Source organism: Mustela nivalis (assembly GCF_964662115.1).
Source record: "Mustela nivalis genome assembly, chromosome: 14".
Taxonomy (NCBI): domain Eukaryota; kingdom Metazoa; phylum Chordata; class Mammalia; order Carnivora; family Mustelidae; genus Mustela; species Mustela nivalis.
The window spans coordinates 73011079-73022549 of record NC_139033.1 but is presented as its reverse complement, the minus strand read 5'-3'; the positions used below and the strand labels follow the sequence as shown (position 1 = coordinate 73022549).

General features: G+C 38.7%; 1 long non-coding RNA gene across 1 annotated transcript; it reads left to right on the top strand.

Moving 5' to 3' along the window:
* The first annotated feature begins 1192 nt into the window (after positions 1-1192).
* Positions 1193-9164, top strand: LOC309847306. The gene is made up of 3 exons (XR_014302389.1): positions 1193-1533; positions 2316-2394; positions 8150-9164. It is a non-coding gene; the product is annotated as an uncharacterized lncRNA (long non-coding RNA).
* Positions 9165-11471: the final 2307 nt, after the last annotated feature.

Here is an 11471-nt window from a genome sequence, read left to right as displayed (position 1 = left end):
GGAATTGGTTAAAGGAGTGGAAGAAACCCAAGGGACAGCAGACATCAAATAAAAGATAAAGTTCATGGATTTTGAACAGAACCAAAGGTTCCATGTGCTTGGCCATCTCAGCACTGAAATCCTTTTGTGAATTGTCAACTACATCGCCTCCATCTTCTGACCTTATTGTTTCATTTGGTTTGTTCAGGAGAGTCTGGAGTGGGGAGCAGTGACTGGGGAGTCAGAAGACTCTAGCATCAGCAAGGCCATCTGCTACCTGTTGCGTCCTAGACGAGTCGCCTCGCTTCCAAGTCTTGGTTTCTCCATTTCTAAAATATTGACTCCCACAACCTGACAGTGCTTTGTACGTGGAGGGGACCCACGTGAAATAACCATTAGAATGTTAAATCATAATGACTGCCTCAGCTAAAGCCTCCTGAGACTAATATTTGTTTTTCTAAGACTACCAAGTATGAGAGAAGGAAGGAATTGGGATGCATAAAGGATTCTAGAGATAATTTGGATTCTAGTTCAATCTGGCTGCCGTGGTGACTATAACGATTTTGGATATACTTGATTATTGTCCTTTCTGCTCCGTAGGGAAATAAATCATTTTATGAGTCTAGATTGCATTTAACACCTCGACAGTAAAAATGAGGAATTTCACATGAAGCATTGATTTACTTGTGACTAGAGCTTTAGCAATTCTGACCAAGTTACCGAATTTGACAGCAGAAGAAATACAAGCATCCAACAGTATGTTGTTCCCAGTGAAAACAACCATGCTGTTTCCAGAAACATTTGGCAAGCAATTTGTGTGGGGAGAAAATAATAGCAAAGGCAAAAATGAACAAATGACAAGCCAGCCATCAATGGATGCCCTGTGGAGTCACCAAAGTTAAAAGAGAGATTTCCTGGTGCGATATCAGAGTCATAACTCCTTCTTGTGACTGCATGCAAATTAAGGAAGTGTCGGCTTGACATGACCATATCAAGGAATTTATGAGTCAGCATCAATAAATAAAAATGCTAAGTAGGAGACTAAATAATTGCTCCTCTTTACAGTCTAACTGCCTACTCTTAAAGTTATATCAGAATCATAAATAATGAAATCTGAACAGCGTGGATACATGACGAGTAGCTGGATTGGAAGTTCAAAGTAAAATGAAGATTCTTCATGAAGACTTTTTTTTTTAAGATTTTATTTATTTATTTGACAGACAGAGATCACAAGTAGGCAGAGAGATAGGCAGAGAGAGAGGAAAGGAAGCAGGCTCCCTGCTGAGCAGAGAGCCCAACGAGGGGTTCGATCCCAACTGAGATCATAACCTGAGCCGAAGGCAAAGGCTTAGCACACTGAGCCACCCAGGCGCCCCTACATGAAAACTTTCTGAACTTGAGTCCTCCACGTATCCTGTTCCACAGACCTTATGCTTTATTGAAGATATCACAATCTCCCTCTTATCAGCACACAAAAACTGAAGAATTATTTCTGATTTAAATCTCCGGCACTGAAATATTTTCAGCTTCCAGAGATGACAGGGAAAATGTCAGGTATGTTTGGAAATTTTGGTCTTTGGAGTAAAGGGGCTTGTTTGGGGACAGAAGAGAATGTATCTCGTCATGAATTTCAAATGGTTTGTAATTTGCTTCCTCTTCTAAACAGGCAGGATAAAGTGCTTTCTCTTTGAAAAATATGAAACTTTGACAGATCTCTTTTAAAAGGAATGTTAAAGATCGTCTTGCGGTTGGACACGACATGAATCTTACAGAAAGTATCCTGTCTTGTGTTAGCTGCTATTACTGTACATATTACAGTCAAAATCACGATGATTATCTCTTCTAAAAGATCTGATGCTTAATGGTGTATTTATTACTATATTCAGGACAAGTTTATTCACAGCAGTAACCTGCTACATGTTTGTTTGTTTTTTTTTTCCAAAAAGTGATCTCTTTGCCCCTGGTATTATCAGAAAGCTTTACCTCCGCCATCCTGAATTCCTCACCTCCCACCATGAATAACAGAATCCCCAAGAGGGCAGGATTCTGTTTGTCTTGTCCGTGGCTACAGCTCTGCAGAGCGTAGTAGGTGCAGAGAGGAGCATTGGTGACCCTCGATTTCCTCCCTGTCGTCTCTGTGTATTTGGGAGGGTGTGGCATGACTGTATTGTTCCCTTATACTCTGAAGGCAAAATTGGAAGGGACCGGCATAAGGAGAAATGCAGCAGCTGTATCAACTGTCACAAGAAAGCGTTGTCCTCTCTGCCCAGTCGGAGAGACTCTCTTCTACAGTGATTACACCTCTAACTCGAGATTCTGTCTCCTCACCTCTACAGAACTTCCTGGATGTAATCAGAACTCCGCCTCCTTAAGCAGAGGGCAAGGAGACACAGCGATGGAGGCAGGCCACTCCAGGTTGGTGGGTGGCAGTTTTAATAAGCAAAGGGAACTTGCATGGGAGGCTTGTCGTGGGCAGCAGTAAGACGAATGTGTCCCTGCGGCCATCTGCCAAATGGTAAACATTTATAAAGAGGCCTTAACTGGGCTCAGTCGCATATGTTGTGCCGGTGTTTTCAACACCACACCCCTATCTCAAGGGGTGTCCTTGCAGCAACCTCTGGGAGCAGGAAAAGGCAAATGGAATCCACATTCCAAGGATGGGGAGCGGGCCAGGATCTTCCGAACCCTGGAGTCTAGCTCATGCTTCAACTGGCAGTCATGTCTTTTTGAGGACCTCTCCCAACATCCTATGAATGTGTGTGACAATCACAGCAGTTCCAAGGTTCCTATTCCCGGGAGAGCAAATGAAACAAAAAGGTGAGGAAATCAGCATTTGAGTTAGGGCGGTTGGTACAGGGGTTGGAGATGCAGGAGCTGGGTGATCTGGGTTCAAATCCGTGACCTGCTGTTCGCTCTGTGTCTGGCGTTGGGCAAACTGTTTAATTTTGATGTGTTTTCGCTTCGTGGCTTATAAAGGGGGCTTCCTACCTCACAGCATGTTGTGAGGATAAATGAGTTAATATTCGTGACATACTGTGTGGGCATTCCCTGTTGCCTTATTACTTGCTCTGGAGCGGCCAGCAAGCCGGCCTGGAGGGTTAGGTGAGCAGAGATTGTGCCATTCTCTACTGCTAACTAGCTGTGGGTACTAGTTGTAACATCTCAAGGTTTCTGTCGTCTCATCTACAAAACGAGGGTGGAGGCTACAAGGAAGGGCTTCAGATTTCAAATGCTATAATGATGGCTCCATCTCTTCCCTTCTGAAATAGAAGCATACAGGGCATATCAGCGATCAAATTGAATAATGAATGTGTGAGCATCATACAAATGCAAAGCAAATATCACGTCAGTCTTTAGTGTCCGTACAGGCTCTACTCAGTACTGTATTCACTTACCCTGAAAACATTTTAATATTAATTTCCAAATCTCTTCAGTTCCAGTTGCTTTGAAGTATCTGAGTGGTCATGACAGAAAATAAGGCAACTACAAAATCACTTTAATGAAATGGTTTGTCTGCTGACCAGCGATTTCCTCGCTGTTCTTTTTTTTTGCTCATCTCTCCTCTCCACATTTTCCTCCTGCTCTCAGTTGAGGAATCCTGGATTCTTCCAACGAGAAGCTTCTTTCTCATTCTTGATGTCCCCATAATTGGATATATTCTTAACTTTTTTTTTAATTGGATTTTTTTATTCTTTTCCTTTTATTCTAAACTATGCTTGGGCTGCTGATATATCTGCCTCCTGTGAGTCACTTTAGGCAAGGATGGGGATATTTAGTATACTGGCACAAATCTGTAGATGCTAGAGTTCCATCAGAGCGCATGGCTTGTGGAGAAGGAGAATGTTGATCAGCTTCAGCCCATAGACTGATGATGTGGGCTTCCCTGTCTGCTTATCACTAGAGTGAAATTAGAGACCATATTTTACAAGACTTGTATTTGTTTTAAAAATACATATACATATTTGCTTAAAAATAGGGGGCTCTATAAAATACAGAACCATAGCATTTTAGGACTGGGAAAGATCTGAGAGTGTATTTAGTCCAAATTTAGCAGTTTTCAAATAGTTGGATGATGTGACGACATAGTCACTTCACCATGGTGGTGGTCTTTCCAAATCCCATAACCACAGTGTAATCATGAGAAAAACACCAGAATAACCTAAATTGGGGGAATATTCTATATGTTACCTACTGGTGCTCTTCGCCAAACTCATGGGAAAGAAGGAAAGACTGAGACACTGTCACAGACCAGAGGAGACTGGGAGGCACATCACTAGATATAGTGTGGGCTCCTGGACTGGATCCTTGAGCAGAAAGAGGACATGAATGGAAAAAAAAAAAATGGTGACATCCAAGTAAATCTGAACTTTTAATTAATAGTAAGGCACCAATGCCAGTTTTTCAGGTTGGACAACTCTACTATGGTAAAATAAAATGTTAACAATGGAGAAACTAGGCGATGGGCTATATCAGAGAGCTCTGTACTGTTTTTGCAACTTTCCCCTAAGTCTGAATTTATTTCAAAATAAAAATGTATCAAAATATAGCTGGAAGCTCCTAATGTAAACTGTTACCCTTTTTTGGTGGAACATTACTCTAGTGCTGGCTTATAATATACGGACTAGTTCAGAGGTCAGACAAACGTGTTGGTAAATTTATAACTCCCTTGGGTGGGAAGTATGAGCATACCTAACTGCTCTACTTTTTAAAAAAGAACTTATTATTCACACATTTCCCTATGAATGTTTGTTTAAATTATTCTAAATGATATTTTGCAAACAGTGGTAGAATGGAATTATGTAAATAACTTTTTCAAATGAAATATAGACTGTTCCAAAAAGATCTGCTTAGAAAGATAAACGGTTTCACTCTGAAACTGAAGACAGAATGAGAAGCCGATGAGGTAATTTGTCTGATCATTTCCTTTTCCAGTTACTCGAACGGTTTAAATATTAGCTCTGAAAAGATCTATGTGTCTTTATGAATTTCTGAGGACTTTGGTTGAATTGTTTCTTTTTTAACTGAAGATTGAGATCATAACTTTGATTAATATCAGATAAGAGGAACATGCAAAAATATATTAGCTTGTTCGCTAACCATAAAGATAGCCATGCAATATTTAGGGTCATTTGTTACTTTTATTATTCCTCAGTTTGAATATATATATAATAGCAGCTAATAAATTAACTGGCTTAAATTCATGCTTGGCCTATTCATCCCAAAGAAAAACTGGAATTTAAATCTAACAGGGTAGCTAGTTATGCCGACAAATCGGCTTGATTCCCAAACAAATTACAAGGGGAAGAGGAACATGCCACTTACTCAGTTCAACCTTGTCTATAGTCTGATTTTTAAAGCAGGGATGGTGAGGAATGACCAACCTCCAGAAAGAGCTTTGGGATGAACATGGAAAGATGGAGGAGTGTTATAAAGAGGCCATCTTGAATGGAGCGAAGAATCCCCTGACGTGTTTTTCTCCATTTAATGTGAATCCCATCCTGCAGAATAATGTCGCCTTCTTCCTTCTGCCAGAATTTTAGCATTGACATCTGGAGAAGGAAGTCCATAGCTGACGTGTACCAGGAACTGAGTTAATGTCTTAAAAGAATTATCTTATGTAAATCTCTCATCACCCTGAATGTTCCTCACCATTCTATTTGCTATAAGGAAGTGGGTTGTTGTTTTTTTTTTCTTCAGATTTTAAAGATTTTATTTATTTATTTGACAGACAGAGATCACAAGTAAGCAGAGAGGCTGGCAGAGAGATGGAGAAGCAGGCTCCCTGCTGAGCAGAGAGCCTGATGTGGGGCTCGATATTAGGACTGAGGGATCATGACCTGGGGTGAAGGCAGAGGCTTTAACCCACTGAGCCACCCAGGCGCCCGGGTTTTTTTTGTTGTTGTTGTTGTTTTAAGTTTTTTTTTTTGTTTTGTTTTGGAAAGAGAAAAGGAGTGTGTGTGTGAAAGTCAAGTACAAGCAGGGAAATGGAGTACAGGGAGAGAGAGAAGCAGACTCTCTGCTGAGCAGGGAGCCCGACATTGAGCTTGATCCCAAGACCCTGGGATCATGACCTGAGTCGAAGGCAGGCGATTAAATGAAGGAGCCAGCCAGGTGCCTCTGAGGAGGTGGTTTTTTAACCTTACCATCCCCTGGGGAGCTGTTGTAACTCTTAACCACTCAGACCACACCCCCAAGCAATTAATCAGAACCTCTGAGGGCAGGGCTCCACACCAGTATCTTTAAAGTCCCCCAGGTAATCACCATAAGCAGCCAAGGTTGACAAGGACTGTCCTCAGGGATCTTCCAGAATCCTGACGGCTACCAGAGGCCATTGTGCCCATAGTTCTCCAGGTGGGACTCCTCCTGTCCGTACTCCTTCATGGAGAGAGCAGGTGTCCTCCTCCCCTTGGCAAACCTTTCCCCCTTTCTTCTCTATAAAAGCCTAGAGTTATGATGGTCATGTCATCAACCATCCAGCCTACGCCCCTCCTCGTTGCTGTCCCCTTCCAGCTACCGTCCCCTCCACACCAGTCACTACCCCCCTTTCCCTGAAGATTTTAGTTCAGGAGGCTCTAAAGCCATGCTAGAATTTGTCCAGAAATATACCAAGTCATTGTTAAATTAGAATGTGTTGGGCATTTCATGTTCAACCAACATAAATAGAGTGTCTCAGCAGAAAACTGAAATAAAAGCTGTCACATTGTCATCTGTCCCTCTCAGACTGATGAAGAGTGGGGACTGGGACATGTTTCTTCGCATGTACCTTTCTTCTACTTCTGTCTTTGCTGTTTCTTCAACACAAAAGGCATATTTCCACCTTAGCTCCTTTGTGGTCACTGGTCTTTTCTCCCTGGAAGGTTCTTTGCTATGATTTTCACCTGCCCAGACTGCTCACCTCCTTCAGGCCTTTGCATTAATGATATGTTCTTGGTGAGGTTTCCCTGATCACTTCATTGAAAATTACTCACCCATATTTCCACCTTTCTTTGTCCCTCCCCTGCTGTACTTTTCTTTACAGCATTTATCATGAGATGACATAATATACATTTCAATTATTTATTTGTTTCTTGTCTGCCTCCTGGGCAGGAATATTTGTGTGTTTTGTTTAGGCCATACTACGGCACCTACAATGCCTGGCACAAGATGGGGACTCATAACTATTGAATTAACCCATTAACCTTAGGAGGTACATTCTATTTTTTGTTCTGACGGTACAGATAAGGAAACTGAATCTGGAACCACAAAGTAACCTGCCTAGGAACATCGGTAAATGATCCAAGTTTAGTCCCAGCGATTGGGCAATTTCCCACCAATTACACTGTTTTTCTTTCATGGGTTAAGTGGAAAATTTGCCTCTTTGTAAAGGAAGGCTGAATTTTGAAGTGGATAAAAAGACTAAAGAACATTATATTGTAACGGTTGGTCAAACAGCTTGGTCCGTTTCAGGGACTGTTGGACCAACTATTACAATTTGATTTAGATGATGAGAATCTGAAATAGATTTTAACATTTCAGCCTGAATATTGCAGAAGTACACAAGGTACTGAGAGGGGAACATGCCAGGTGTGCTCAAGGAACAGCAAAAACATAGTATTAAAGGGTAGAAGCGGCACAGAAAGGCAATGCGTCTTCTGCACAAATCCATATGAACAGATGTCGACGAGAGAAATTTTTATTTCAATTTTTACTGAGTTATTTATTGTACTGAGAGTGAAGTCTTTATGATTCAGAAATAATATAGCTTTTTGATTGTACGAAAGAGGAAACTATAATTTTAGCTCACTAAAACTAAGAATAAATGCTTTGCAGGGTGGGTTTGTTTGTTTGTTTGTTTGTTTTTTGAAACAACTTTAGTAACATTTGGCATCATGATGATAATTTTGGTAAATTAAAATATTAAATTCTAACCCAAACTGATGAGTTGATTCTATGTGTGATATGTACACTAAACAGTTTACAAAACGCCAGAAATAATGTAACAGAGTTTACATATTTCACATAAGCTCATAATGTCAATATGGTAGGTAACCAGTTTCAATAAAGGACCAGGAAAATGATCCTAAGTAGTTTAGTTCACAGAAACCAGAATTCCACATAAGTAGAATTTGGTAGATATTTGTATTTAGTATTAACTATAGGAGATTTAACTCAAAATTCATTTGCAAACTAGAAAACTGTCAACCTTTTGAACTGGAATGGTTCAGGCTGGAGTGTTGTGTGTCCAGACACTGTCATGGAGCAGGAGAAGGATAGTGGGCAAGCATCATCCCATGTGATAGATAAAGATCTGTTCCGTACATTGTAAGTGTTCACATTTTCACAAAAGTTCAGAGGAAGCCAATCTCGGCTTCAGTAACATGCTAGCTCAAAGAGAATGAAATATTTTGAATATTAATATAAGAATATGTGTTTCACTCTCGAGGATGAAATGATCTTTGCTTAAGGACAAAAGTCATATCTGAAGGTGTGTCCTCCAGAAATGAAGAAAACTGTAAATCAAGTCACTGAGCCGTGAAACTGATACAAGATAGAAGACGAAAGAAAGGAAAGTAAAATTATTTCAGGGTTTTAGGAATGTGGGACTATAAGATGATAACAGTATTCTTTGGTAATCAGGGGAGGGTAGGGCAAGGAAGAGGAGTTTGCTGGTGGTTTACTAAACTTAAAAGGATAAAATCCATGTTCTTAGAGATGTTTTAGCAAAACAAAAACCACAGAACTTGAAAAAGGGCCAGTATTGGTGTTGAAGCATATAAAAAAGACTCGGGAAATAAATGACAAAAGACCTTCTTTATCCTTTATAACCAGACATGCTGGGGCAGTCCTGGATTGAATTTTAAACCATTTTTTTTTAAAAGCTATGCAGTATAATGGGCATTATTGGGACAATTGGTGAAATTTGAATATGGACTGTAGATTATAGTATTGTATGAGTAGTAAATACTTGATTTTTATCATTGTACTGTGGTCATATAAGAGATCACCCTTATTTTTAGGAACACACACTGAAATATTTAGGGAAAAGGGGCATAATATCTGTAACTTACTCTTTAAAAATAGTTCAGAAAAAAAATGTGTGTTGTGTACATGTGTAAATAATGAAGGAGAGAGAGAAAGATAGCAAAGGACTAAGCCAATGGGGCAAAATGTTATAATGGCAAATCTGGATAAAGGTAAAGTGTTTATAGGAATTCTTTTTACTGTATTCTTTCAAAATAAGAAGTTACTAAAAAAAGATAGCTCAAAAAAATCTATCAAAAACAAAATAATAGGGGACGCCTGGGTGGCTCAGTTGGTTAAAAACAAAATAATATCAATGAATTCTGTTATGCTGAAAAGAAATTTAAAAAAAGACAAAAAAATAATAATTTCTTAAAAATCTTAAAAAAATATGATTAAATCATACTTGGATTCTTAAATAGCACTAGTTTAAAAAGAAAATAATAAAGAAATCTAAGAATATGTAGACCTGAATGTAAGTAAAACTACATGGGAAAATACACTGAAAATGAAAAACCAGCCCTTGGGAGGAAACATAACTATTTAACTTTAAGTGTATAAAGGAAACAAGCAAACTTATCACCAAACCAGCAGTGAGTTTACCATTTTTTCCTTTCTGGTCCTCCTAGCACTTGGTTCAGATTCAGTCATACATGTGCCCCCAAATTTCTGACTGAAGAATAGGAAAAGGGGACTCCAGGAAGACAGAAAGTACCAAAAAGAACACAAAGAAGAAGGAGTCCAGAAAGCAGCCCCATAAAATTATTTACAAATCATAGGCTCACCTTGGAACTGAACATGGTATAGATCTGATCCTAATCAGCATTTTAAAAACTTTGAAAACTGAACCAACTGATCACAGCCCACATAGACTGGCGAATGCATGAAAAACTTGAGACAGATCCAGACAGCACTCCAAATATACCCAACCAGAGCCCACAGAAAATGTGTTAAAATTTTTGTGACCAGAACCTAACCTGATTGATTGTTAAAATTATTAACATTTTCCATAGGATTTAACGAAGTCCAGAGTCTTATAATATTTCAAATGTCTGAGACACGATCTAAAATTATTCAGTATACAAAGACCCAGGAAACTTTAACTCATTTGTGAAAAGACAATCCACAGAAGACAACATTGTGTTGGCAAAGATGTTGGAATTAAGCAACCAAAACTTAAAGGCAGGTTTTATTAAAATTCTCCAATAAGTAACTATAAGTACTCTTAAAAGAAATAAAAAAATAGAAAGTCTTATGAAAGAAGTAAGGGATATAAAGAAAAATAAAATGGAAAATTTAGAACAGAAAAAATACACCTCACATGAAAAAACTCACAAGATGGACCAAGTAGCAGAATGGTGATGACAAAAGAACAAGTCAGTGAACTTGAAGATAAATCAATAGAAATTATTCAATCTGAACAACAGAGAAAAAAAAGATTTTTAAAGACAACATCTTAGGATCCTATGAGAGTACTGAAAAAGAATGCCAACATTCATGTCAATGGAATCTCAGAAGAGAAGAAAGAATGTGATGCTGGAAAAAATGTAAAGATTAATCACTGAAAACTACCTCCCAATTTTTTTAAGTTTCTTTTTGATCCTAGTTATTTAACATACAGTTTTAAATTAGTTGCAGGTGTACGATATAGTGTTTCGACACTTCCATACATCACCCAGTGCTCATCACAACTAGTCCCCATCACTTATTTCCTCATTCCCCCACCTCCCCTCTGGTAATCATCAGTTTGTTCTCTATAATTAAAAGTCTGTTTGTCTCTCTTTCTTTTTTTCACTTTGCTCATTTATTTTGTTTCTTAAATTCCACATATGAATGAAATCATGTGGTATTTGTCTTTCTCTGACTGACTTATTTCATTTAGCATAATACCCTCTAGCTCCATCCATGTGGTTGCAAATGGCAATATTTCATTCTTTTTTATGACTGAGTAATATTCCATTATGTATATACACTGCATCTTCTTTATCCATTCATCAGTTGATGGGCATTTGGGCTGTTTCTATATCTTGGCTATTTATAAATAATACAGCTATGAACATAGGGGTGCATGTATGCCTTTCAAACTAGTGTTTTTGTATTCTTTGGGTGTATATGCAGTAGTGTGATTGCTAGATTGTAGGGTAGTTCTATTTTTAACTTTTTGAGGAAACTCCATTCTATTTTCCCGAATGGCTGCCCCAGTTTGCATTCCCACCAACAGTGCAAAAGTGTTCTCTTTTCTCCACATCCTTGTCAACATTTGTTGTTTCTTGTGTTTTTTATTTTAGCCATTCTGATGGGTATGAGGCAATATCTTACAGTAGTTTTAATTTGCATTTCCCTGATGGTAAGTGATAATGAATATATTTTCATGTGTCTGTTGGCCATCTGGATGTCTTCTTTGTAGAAATGTCTGTTTATGTCTTCAGCCCATTTTTTAATTGGATTATTTGTGTTTTGGGTGTTGAATTTTTAAGTTCTTTATATATTTT